The sequence below is a fragment of the Lissotriton helveticus genome, chromosome 2_1 (genome assembly GCF_964261635.1).
Source record: "Lissotriton helveticus chromosome 2_1, aLisHel1.1, whole genome shotgun sequence".
NCBI classification, from domain to species: domain Eukaryota; kingdom Metazoa; phylum Chordata; class Amphibia; order Caudata; family Salamandridae; genus Lissotriton; species Lissotriton helveticus.
This window is the reverse complement of record NC_136059.1, coordinates 1,606,119,133-1,606,132,367: the sequence shown is the minus strand read 5'-3', so window position 1 is coordinate 1,606,132,367 and position 13,235 is coordinate 1,606,119,133.

The window sequence follows — 13,235 nt, the reverse complement described above, 5'->3', positions numbered from 1 at the left end:
TTAAAGTAAGCAGCTGACTTGAAGGGTGCAGGCTGAAATTCGTAGCGCTGTGCAGGGCAATAAGCAGTTCCTGTGCCCTCACTCCCAACCACACAGTCTCGACGATTTACAGACTCCGGGATGGTGCTTAAGGTAACGACATCTCTCCATAAGTATGGACTGCCAGTCGGCAGCAAAGCTTCTGCGTCGTTGAGTAGGGTGGCAGTTCCGGGTAGTGCCAATGACCCGTGAACAATTCTGGAAGGGTCCCAACTGCGTGTCATTGGCTCCACGCCAATTATGCAATAACAGTCCACTCGTGGTGAAGAAGACGCAGGGACACGGCGGGGCTTTTCAGGAGCTGTTTATTTCAAAACACTTGGCATGACGCGTTTCGGCGTAAGCCTTTATAAAATGCCACGGGTGCTGCGAGTTCCCTGGTTTCACTGTTGTTGGTATCCTGCTCCTGAAGTAAGGCAGGTCACACCTGAGCCGCATTCAATTTCAGTCCGTTCAGCCATATTTGAAAGGTTAGAACTGCAATTCCCAGCATGCAGTTGGTGCAGAATTTGTTGCCGGGATTGTGCTGAATGTCTCTGTCAGCTAAGTAATTGTTCGCTTAAAGTAAGCAGCTGACTTGAAGGGTGCAGGCTGAAATTCGTAGCGCTGTGCAGGGCAATAAGCAGTTCCTGTGCCCTCACTCCCAACCACACAGTCTATATATATATATATACACACATACATATAAAAATAGGTATGTATGTATATATAAATATATCAATGTCACACCAACGATCACTCCATCAAAGCAACCATAGGACGTAGCGGGGAGCAAGAAATCCATTTATTGAACACCTCCGGCATAATGCATTTCGGCACATTTACCTTGCTGATCGCACTAGGGTAACACCCACACCACCTTTAAAACTCTTACGGCTCTCCCATTGGTGGGAGTTCCGCTGTCCCCAGTAGGTAGTTATAGTTAGGACCTAGTTTCCATAGGAGATCCGTAACATTTTATTGGGAATAACTTTTGCGCCGGTTGTTAAATCTTCAAGAATTTCTCTAAGAAGATGGCCCGCTCTGCTCCGCTCCTTCCCTGAAAGTATTGGGAAGATTCCTCAAGCGGGGGCCGAGAAAAAAGGGGGGTCCCAAAATGTGTTTTTTCCATGTTAATTTCCATAGGACGATTAGACACGGCTACAGCCCGAACCGCTGAACGGAATTACACCAAATTTGGGAAAATGGTAGGGTCTGGTACGCAGATCACCCTTTTAGTTAAATGGTGTAAATCCCTCCAGTAGTTCCTGAGAAAATCAAAAGAAAAAATATATATATTTCTGGGCGTACCCCAACCACACATATCATCGTGAGATCTGATTGGCTGTCAGCACTTCATCCAAGAAGTGTTGTCAGCCATCTTGGGACCAATATACATGATAGCACGTCATTAAAAAGAATTGCAGTTAATAGAAGGTTTTAGGATTTTAGTTACATTATAAATCATTTGTTGATGGTACCATACTCATTTTAGGAATCGTGGTGTGTTCTAAGGTGATTTTACCATGTGAAAAAGCCTTCTGCTGGGATATCATGAATCATGTTTGAAAGAAAACTATTATCTCATGCTTTTCCCACAGTGGTTTGGAAGGGAATCTATAAGCTAAACTGAAAGCATATTTTCTGTAAATTCACATTATCTTTCTCAGTCATGTGAGAATGAAGTCTGACATTCTCAGTAAAACACGTACATCCAACAAGGACAGAGACTGTCAGTTGATTCCTTTGTGTTCTACTTCAGCTTCCCAGAGTGTTCTAAAGAACAACTAGAGCGCTAACAGTCCTACTTATTACAAAGGTATGGCACACCTGAAGCCATCTTGATTGGAATAAAGTGGTAACTCTTAAAACAGTTAATTTAAAAAGGAACACAATGAGGGGGTATATTTTGCCATAGAAAGTATGATTAGTGCTGCAGAAAGAAAAATTAGGGCACATTTTGAGTGACTTCTCAAATCCTCTTCTATTTCATTAAAACATTCTGACATGCAGTCTCCCAAGATGGCCACCAGAGACAAAAGAGCCCAAATGTAGCCCAAATATCACCCAGATGTAGCCCAAGTATAGCCCAATGACAGAATGTCCCAGAGTGTTCTAAAGAACAACTAGAGCGCCAACAGTCTTACGTATGACAAAAGTATGGCACACCAGAAGCCATCTTGATTGGAATAAAGTGGTAACACTTAAAACATTTAATTTGCAAAGGAACAAAATGAGGGGGTTCATTTTGCCATACAAATTATGATTAGTGCTGAAGAAAGAAAAATTAGGGCACATTTTGACTTCTCAAATCCTCTTCTATTTCATTAAAGAAATTCTGACATGCAGACTGAAACATGCACTTTGAATACCAGCAGCAGACTTCCCTGGTGAGCAGTAGCTTTACTACAGTGATCTAATGAGCAACTAGAGTGCTAACATTCAGAATTTATGGCAAATGTGTGACACATCTGAATGCCTTCTTGCTTTGCTTTTATTAGGGTTTTTCAAACTTTCATGTAAATAACATGCATATGTATGCATATATGTATATGTATGCATGCATTTATATTTGTATTTATATAAATATGCAGATTATATATATTTATATATGTATGTGTATATATATATATATATATACACATACATATTACCTACTGGCGGTCGCCAGTAGGTATATATAGTTAGGATTTTTTCTCTATGGGATTTTTGAAAATTCTATGTGTAATAACTTTGGCGTTTGTGGACGGAATTGGCTGAAATTTTCAGGAAAATGGCACATTTTGTTTCTGAGCAGCCCTTGAAAATTTGGGGGGGGTTCGTCAAGGGGGGGCTGAGAAAAAAGGGGGGTCCCAAAACGTGTTTTTAACATTGAGTTTTCCATAGGGCGGTTGGCCTCACTTTTAGCCCGAACGGCTGAATGGATTTGCACGAAACTTGGCAAAATTGTAGGGACTGGTAGCCCGATGTGCCTTTTGTAGGTCTCAATATATGTGCTCCAGTGGATTTTGAGAAATTAACGTTTAAAAAAAGATATATATCTGTAACAGCGGACCTGGCAGCGTCCCAGGACGCGTACTTTTCGCGCAACGGAGCTTTGTGAAGCGAAGCTGATTGGTTCTCCGGCGTCTGTCAACATTCCAAAAAGTCCGTAGCGGCCGCCATCTTGTCTCTCGGTAGGATCGAGAGACAAGAGGAGGTCAAAACAAAGGGGGAAATAACTATAAGGGGGCATAGTAGATCCTCGCTGACCCCCTAGGTTTGATGTGGAGGTTTTAAAAGGGCCCCGCGGGGCAAAAAATAATAATAATAATAATAATCGAATGGCTGAATGGATTTGCACGAAACTTGGCAAAATATTAGGGACTGGTAGCCCGATGTGCCTTTGCTAGGTCTCAATATATGTGCTCCAGTGGATTTTGAGAAATTAACGTTCAAAAAAAGATATATATCTGTAACAGCACTCCGCTTCGCGTAACGGAGGTTTGCGAAGCTGATTGGTCATTCTGTCACTGGGCTATAGTTGGGCTACATCTGGCTTATATTTGGGCTACATTTGTTTTTTGTGTGTCTGGCGGCCATCTTTGGGCTACATTGGGCTACATTGGGCTTCATTGGGCTACATTGGGCTACATTTGGGCTCCAACATATATATAGGCCAATGTAGCCCAATATATATTTTTCAAAGTTAATTTTCGTAAAAACCACTGGAGCATATATCTTGAGACATAGCAAAGGCACATCGGGCTACCAGTCCCTACAATTTTGCCAAGTTTCGTGGAAATCCATTCAGCCGTTCGAGCTAAAAGTGAGTCCAACCGCCCTATGGAAATGAAGGAAATGAATGGGTAATTTGTAATTAGCAAATAGCTAATCGCAAACTAGGAATGGTAAAGAATCGCTATTTATTCCTTAAAGTTCGCTATTTAGGAAATGCAAAAAACTTTGATGATACATATGGCGGTTCATCTCTAACAAGATAAGAAGCATAGGGATACATTTATGATGACTGGCGCATCACCAGGGATGTGTTAGTCATTCTGTGCCGCTGTTCCGTCACCTATGGTGTGCTGCATTTACAATGCGGCGCATCATGGGGCAAAAACAGCACAGATGCGTGATGTATCTGTGCCGTAAAGGTGGCGCATTGCTGGAGTTGTATCGCAAGTGTGATGAAGCTCCAGCAAGGGTCGGGGGTGCCCCTGTCGCAGGGTTTCTGTTCTCACACAAAACTGTGGACAGAGGATTGGAACCTCGGCGAATTAGGGTGTCCCAAAACTCACGTTAGTAATCAAAAACTCCTTAGCAAGCTAGGTACAGTGTCACATTGGATATAACAAACTCTCAATGTTTAGACAATCCAGAATATGAACTTATAGTACCTCAGGATACGTGGAACTCATGAACAGTCGGTCGTTATATATTTCTTAGAAACCAGAACATGGAGTTAAGAAGAACACATGTGTATTTGAAATGTTTATTTACTAATGCCGTCTTCTCAGGCGTAGTATCTTAGATAATACAAGTACACATATTATCAGTAGCAAAATTACCAGCATAGTTACTAGTACATAAAAAGTGAATGGTGATAGTATGTTAACATGCTGTAAATGAATAAGAGTTAGCAACACTTATAAGCAGCCGCGGGCCGTGGAGGGAGTTACGGTGAGGCAGGGAGGCGGGGAGGGGGAGAAGCAGGGTGGAGAATACAAGTACACATATTATCAGTAGCAAAATTACCAGCATAGTTACTAGTACATAAAAAGCGAATGGTGACAGTATGTTAACATGCTGTAAATGAATAAGAGTTAGCAACACTTATAAGCAGCCGCGGGCCGTGGAGGGAGTTACGGTGGGGCAGGGAGGCGGGGAGGGGGAGGGGCAAGTTAGAGAGGGCTCCACCCTGCTTCTCCCCCTCCCCGCCTCCCTGCCTCACCGTAACTCCCTCCACGGCCCGCGGCTGCTTATATCTCACCCTCCCTAATACACATATTATATTATTTGCTAAGAAGGTCTCTTTGTGTTGGTTTAGGGCGTGCCCATACTTTAGTGTCTTAGATTTGAAGGAATCACATCAGCATACACCAGCTCTCTCTTCATGTGAACCGCATCAACTGTTGTGTATGTGTGTTCGGCAAAGCAATATAAAACCCGCCTCATGCCCAGAATTGGCAGAAGTTGCACTTATGTTATGAGTATGAAGTCGTGGAGATCAGACCTCATAACAATTCTGTATCGTGTTGTTCTTGAAGCTTTAGCACTCGCTGTACAGATATAGTTTAACAAGCAAAGCAGATAGTAGAGCAATAACATATTATTCTCATGTAAACCACGATGAACTACTAGGTGGAAAGCTAAAGCAACAACTAAGTGTCGTGTGCAGAAGTTGCAAAAAAGGAAAAATGGCGTTTAAACCGGTAATGAGCCCATGCTAACTTAACACGGTGTAAAGATATCCAGGACCTAGATGACACCTCCCCATGATCCGGAAACAAACTGAATAAGATAATAGAAGTGCCATCTCATGAGAGCAGATTGCAAGTTTATATGTGGACGGTCCACAAGGTAAAGCATTAAAAACTAGGAAAATTTAATGCTAAAGAAAAATAAAACAGCCAAGTACTTTATCGAGTCTTAAGCCAATAGGCAAGGTAAATAATAAAAACTTGACAAATAAGTCAATGAATTGTCAATGAAATGCTAGTACTCAGCATATCAAACATGAAAAAGGTCTATGACATAACTGTGTATGCAAAATAAGCTGCAACAGCCTCCAATAGGAAGTCACCGTCTTCATCCGAAAACAGTTCAGCCATCCAATTTAAAAGCGGAAAAGAACATACGTGCTCTCCCAGCACCGGATCCTCTATCACCATCAGAGGACAGCTCGGTGGGTTTTCAAGAAAGCTCTGTTCCAAGAAAGACTGTGCTGCCGCCAGTAAATTCCAGGGACCAAGTAGTCCATGCATCAATGCCACAGCCATAATCCTTTCGCCAGGACAAACCAACTCGTGAGTAATGATAGGAGTCATCAGCTGATTAAAGTCGACGTCAGGAGAAACCGGTCCGCAGAGACACAAATCAATGGCCCAATCGAAATCACAGGTCAGGCAGTGAAATACAGGCTGGACACAGGTGAAGTAGGAGAATCGAAAAGATAATCCATATGCCGTGCTTAATATCGCCAACGGCATTGTGCCATAATATTCTAGCATGCGATTGCGGAACAGTGTCAGCAGCTGCAGGGTGGGAGGTTGCATAGGAGGGACATTCATATTTAAAAATGTAAAAAAGCACAAGAGCGTCCACTGGTAATGCAAGTAAAAATGCCAATCCACGAACCAGAGTGGAGAAAATAGAATGAAAGGAAGCAGGGATGACTCCAAAGATTTTCTCAAATGAAGTCACAAGACCACTGGTAACAACTTTAAAAAAGTGCGCCAGGGCTTTTGTGGAGGATGCGTTAAAGATAGTCGGAACCATCTTGCTGAAATTGAAAGGCAAATCTGAATTGAAAAGGGTCTGCACCTCTGTACGGGTGTTCGCTATGTGAAGCACGAAAGTTTCACGGGCCGAACTCAAGGCCACCTCTCTCTGAGACAAAAGAGCTCTTATTCTTGCCATGCCGTTGAAATCTGTCCCAAGGTTGGTATTTGTAGCCAGATTGAAAACTCCCTATGTTCATGTGTGGGAGGAAATAGAACATTTCTGCAGCAAATAACCCGTTCACTTACTGTTACGATAAAAGGAATACTTTTAATTAACTCAGAACAATCTTCATTATTGAGCATCAAATAACTACCATTTTCCAACAACTTGAACGTGGGGATGATAGCAGGAACTGGCGTGCCTTGCAACACGCAAGCCATATTTGGTCGGTGTTTGTTGCATGAACCGTGTAACTGTATGTGCCTACACATTAGTGAATGATCTGGCGTCTCAGTGCATTCCTCTCCATTCAGATAAACTTCTTGATCATCTTTGAAACATCTGTATGTGTATGGAAGCGACCAGACCTCATGAAGAAAAGCACTACCTAAAGGTTCATAACGACCTATTGATATATATTTCATACAATTTGAAAACTTATATAAAGCAAAAGGCAGCGTTATTAAACCGTGGATAAGGCACGTTGCCAAAAAACCCGCAATCCTCTGCTGATGATGTCACTGAGCATGTCATGAATGATGTAATATGTGACATCATCAGCAGTGGATTACGGGTAATAGTATCTCTAGTTTACTCCCCTATAGCTGTCTTTCTTTTAACATAAGTGTCTGTTTCCTTCCCTTATACTTACTGTTTTTGGTTCGCTTCCGGTTCGCGTACCGGCGAGCGAACTGGGAAGCAAACTAAGAGAAATAGAGGTTGGCACAGTTCCAAATATTGTACCAATTTTTTAATAACGGGGAGGTAGTTCTGAAAAGAACTTTTTTTTTATTGTTTTTGTTGTTTTATATTTTTTTTATTATTTTTCGGAACATTTTTTTACTTTTTTTGAATTTTTCTGAACAGTTTTATATTTTTTTGGGTTTTTCTTGGAGGGGGCAATGAAAACGATTCATTGTAAAGGGCTCAACAGGAGCAACAAAACAAAAAAAGAAGTATTTATTATTTTGGGCGTTTCGTACAAACTTGCATATGATAGTCAATAGCTCTGTTGATCAGAGTGATGCTTCTTTCTCCGTAGGAAATGAATCCATCGCAAAATACGCAGATGTGTTTTACTTCACCAAATTTCATTTGTATATTTGGCACCATCTCCCTGCCCTCTGGTCCCGTTACTTCCGGTACAACAGATCTTCTGGCCATAATAGGGAGATTATCTAGGTCGTTCCGAAACTGTGCAGCACTGTAGTTGTTAGGATGCCACCTAGTCATATGGCGATGCATTGTGTAGTTTCCGAAACTGTATTTTTTCTCGGTTCCTCTGGACAGTCTATCTTGACATATAAGGCAAGTTACGTATCTTGCATTTACTTTTTTCTGACCTTTGGGAATTTAAAAAAATTGCCAAATGAAGTTTTCTTTCCGGTGAGACGTCCTGGGCTGCTCAGGCAAAAACTGCCTCTCTTCGTGCTCGTCGTCCTGTTCCTCTTCTTCCTCTTGTTGTTGAATTATAACTTGAGCAGGTGGTCCACTCTTCCTTGGATGTGGTGGAGGTGGTGGGGAAGCACCAGCTGAAGCTACTAAAGAAGCCATTGCTCAGTGATCACAAAGGGTCTTTCTCTCACAATGATGAAAGTCAGAGTGAGGAAAGAAGGAGGGATTTTCATCATTTGGGAAAAACAAGAGTTCTCAACCAATCAAAAGTGTTCATTTTAGATTATATGACCTAGTCTTACATCATTAGGAAACCAAAAGTGAAATGAACCAATGAAAAGTGTTATTACCAAGTCACATGACTTGCTGTGTTTACGTTAAGCGCTTTGCAGGGCCTCCCGGTTTGCTTCCAGAAACCTGCGCTTTGCGACTCGCTTCGCGTACCAGTTCGCTAACGTAGCACGTCATATGACGTATCACGCGACAACGTGAAACGTCATGCGGACGGGAGGCGTCACGATGTTGTTTTCTAACGCGGCACTTGCGATAAAGAAACGTTTACCGGCTCGCGGTCTATTTCGCTGCATCAAGGTCAGCTAACGGGAAGCTTCCCGATTCGCGAAGCAGGAACGAAGAAAAAAAAATATTTAAAAAAAAAATTATTCATAAACATATAAAATATATTTTTGGATTTAAAGAAGAATACATTTTACAGCTACAGATATTAGCTGTTAAAAAACCAATGAAATTCACAGAAAAAACCATAGGTTATAGACCATATATAGTTAGGAATTAGCATTTACAAAACCTTGAAAATTCACTGAAAAAACCATAGGTTATAGACCATATATAGTTAGGAATTAGCATTTAGAAAACCTTATTTTACTCACACAAAACCACTGAAATTCCATATATAGTTAGTTGCACTAACTATATATCGCGCACCCGCAATCCACTGCTGATGATGTCACATATTACATCATTCATGACATGGTCAGTGACATCACTGATGACATCACTGATGACATCTCAAATGACATCACTGATGACATCATCTAGTGTCTGTGTGTTTTTGTAAAGTTTAAATACGTTTTACATATTGAAGAATGAGTGGATGTATGGAAGACTGAGTGTGTGTGTGGCTGGCTGGGAGGTGTGTGACTCTGTGCATATCAATGTGTACTTGTATCAGTGATTGTATAAGAGAGTAAGTATGTGTTAGTATATGTGTGAAAAGTATGGTGTTCTGTGTTTAACTATAGATGAGGAAATCGAAGTGTGATTGATTCTTCACAGGACTGACTAGGTGTATGAGTGCATATGATAGTGTTCTAATAATAACTGACTGTATGTATGAGTAATTGTATGGGTGAATGAGTGAATGTGTGTGTAGACGTACGAATCAGTGAGTGCGTATGTAGTAACTGGTATTGGTGTGTCATGATGTCATCAGTGATGTCATTTGAGATGTCATCAGTGATGTCATTTCAGATGTCATTAGTGATGTCATCAGTGATGTCACTGAAGTATGGTGTTCTGTGTTTAACTGTATAGATGAAGAAATGGAAGTGTGATTGATTCTTTACAGGACTGACTTGGTGTGTGAGTAACTCCATGGATGAGTGGCAGTGTGTGACTGTCTGCATAGGTGTATGAGTGCATATGATAGTGTTGTAATAATGAGTGACTGTATGTATGAGTGATTGTATGGGTGAATGAGTGAATGTGTGTGTAGACGTAGGAATCAGTGAGTGTGTATGTAGTAACTGGTATTGGTGTGTCATGATGTCATCAGTGATGTCATTTGAGATGTCATCAGTGATGTCATCAGTGATGTCATTTGAGATGTCATCAGTGATGTCATCAGTGATGTCACTGACCATGTCATGAATGATGTAATATGTGACATCATCAGCAGTGGATTGCGGGTGCGCGATATATAGTTAGTGCAACTAACTATATATGGAATTTCAATGGTTTTGTGTGAGTAAAATAAGGTTTTCTAAATGCTAATTCCTAACTAGATATGGTCTATAACCTATGGTTTTTTCAGTGAATATATAAATGCATATGCATATGTATGCATATATATATGTGTATATGTGTGCGTGTAGAAAGAGGTAGAGAGGTAGAGGTGTAGAGGTAGAGAGGTAGAGGTAAAGAGGTAGAGGTAGAGAGGTAGAGACTAGTAGAGGGAGAAGTAGAGAGAAGTAGAGAGAGGTAGAGAGTAGAGAGTGAGTAATAGAGAGTAACTGAGAGACAATGAGAAACATTTGGATTTGGATTATCATGTCCTATACTTTGGAATTTTTGAAAGACTGACTTTGAGGATGCTATAAATTACTCAAGTCCATGGATGCTGCTGGGAACGCCCCCAGCAACACCCATTGCACACCCCTTTAACGCAGGACACTGCGTTAAAGGGACTGATATTTATCAGGCAGGATTACGCCACAAAAAGTGGCTTTGTCCTGCCTGATAAATATCACTCAGTCTTCTGCGCCACCGGAACATCACAAAAAGTGACGGTCCGGAGGCGCAAGGAGCTCGTAAATAAGGCCCCATAGGTTTCACACTCGTTATAGTTAGGAAGTAGCATTTAAAAAACCTTTGAAATTCACTGAAAAAACCATAGGTTTCACACCAGTTATAGTTAGCTGGACATTTTACTCATACAAAACCATTGAAATTCCCCCGTTATAGTTAGTTGTACTCACTATAACTCGCGCGCCCGCAATCCACTGCTGATGATGTCACATATTACATCATTCATGACATGGTCAGTGACATCACTGATGACATCACTGATGACATCTCAAATGACATCACTGATGACATCATCCAGTGAATGTCGTTTGCTTTGATAATTAAATATGTATTATAAATACACTACTTTGCATTGAAGAATGAGTGGATATATAAATATAAATATGTGGATGGTGGAATTAGTAACAGTGTCATTGATTGTTTCCTTGACTAATTTGTAGAGACTCACTATATATAATGTGTAGTTACTAAACTGTGTGAAAGTCTTTATTGCTTTCTCTTAATTGCTATGTTAAAGTCTATATTTGTTATTGGTTTCTTGACTGAGTATTTGTATGGGTAAATGAATGTCTATGGGGTTTGGTGGGGGGTGTGTGATTGCCAACAAATGTGTGAATAGTTCATTCAGTAGGTATGTGAGGTTAAGACTACATGGTATAACAGTTGTTTCAGTGAGTGTATATGTTTATGGGTATGGTGGTGATGAAATATTTCTATCAATGGTACATCTCCATTAAACTTGAAAAAAAGGCAGTGTATGAGACAGTTATATCTAATTAAGTGTGCCTAAGACTTAGTGATTGTATGAGTCACTATATAGATAACTATATACTTGTAATAGTGACTTTATAACACACTAAGTGTGAGTTACTATCTATATAAATAGATGAAGTGGTGTTTGTATAAGTGTGTAGGTGAGTAAATGTAAGTATAATCAATTGTTTGCATAAGTCAGAAGGATGTCTTTATAAGTGAATACAATGTGTGCTGGTGTGTAATGTTGAAATAGGCGCATAAGTGTATTTGATAGTGTTCTGTTGATTATTCACTGCATATAATACTGAATCTATAGGTAAATTAGATGTGTGTATAGTTCTATGAATAACTGAGTGGGTGTTTAGAAATTTCTATTGGTGTGTCAATGGTTTCAAATATGGCACTTTCTATTTTACAGTGAGTGATGAAAGATTATACTAGTGTGTGGTGAGGTGTATTTGATTGTCACATGGATGTTATGTTATTTTCTGTTAATTTGCATTTGTAAAGTGCCTGTCACCCAGAAGTCTCTAAGCGCTGTACGAATACCGCTGAGGAACCCGTCCTGGCCTGTTCCTGTGAGGTGCCCACTACTGGGCGCCCCAAGGTGAAGCCAGGCATCCTAGTGTTGTTTGGGCCGGTGTGGAGATTAAGCAAGCTATTGCCAAGAGTTGCAGAGTGGGACCCATGATTAGAGTAGGCACCGAGGCGAGAACTATGGGGTCCGAGGACATTGAGCGCAAGACCCTGCCGCAACGGGAATTGAACCATGGTCCCGGGCCAGACCTCTGCATCAGGGTCTGCCGCTCTAACCAGTGAGCCACACTTCTCCACAATGATGTCATCAGTGATGTCATTTGAGATGTCATCAGTGATGTCTCTGACCATGTCATGAATGATGTAATATGTGACATAATCAGCAGTGGATTGCTGGCGCTCGAGTTATAGTGAGTACAACTAACTATAACGGGGGAATTTCAATGGTTTTGTATGACTAAAATGTCCAGCTAACTATAACTGGTGTGAAACCTATGGTTTTTTCAGTGAATATATATATATATATATATATATTCACTGAAAAAACCATAGGTTATAGACCATATATAGTTAGGAATTAGCATTCACAAAACCTTGAAAATTCACTGAAAAAACCATAGGTTATAGACCATATATAGTTGGGAATTAGCATTTAAAAAACCTTATTTTACTCACACAAAACCATTGAAATTCCATATATAGTTAGTTGCACTAACTATATATCGTGCACCCGCAATCCACTGATGATGATGTCACATATTACATCATTCATGACATGGTCAGTGACATCACTGATGACATCACTGATGACATCTCAAATGACATCACTGATAACATCACTGATGACATCTCAAATGACATCACTGATGACATCACTGATGACATCATCCAGTGACTGTGTGTTTCTGTAAAGTTTAAATATGTTTTACATATTGAAGAATGAGTAGATGTAGAAGTGTCTGGATGAAGGATTTAGTAGGTGCGTGACTGACTGTATGAGTGAGTGATTAAATGTGTCTCACTGAGTGCATGGGTTAGTGACTAAACTGTCTTAATTTGTGCATCATTATGTCTGTTGTTCTGTAAACTGCTGCATGTGTTGATCAGTAGCTATATGAGTAACTATATGGGTTATTGATTGATTGCTCAAGTATTTGTATGGGAGACTGAGTTTGTGTGTGGCTGGCTGGGAGGTGTGTGACTCTGTGCAGATCAATGTGTACTTGTATCAATGATTGTATAAGAGAGTAAGCATGTGTTAGTATATGTTTGAAAATGTAAGGTGCTCTATGTTTAACTGTGTAGATTAGAAAATGGAAGTGTGATTGATTCTT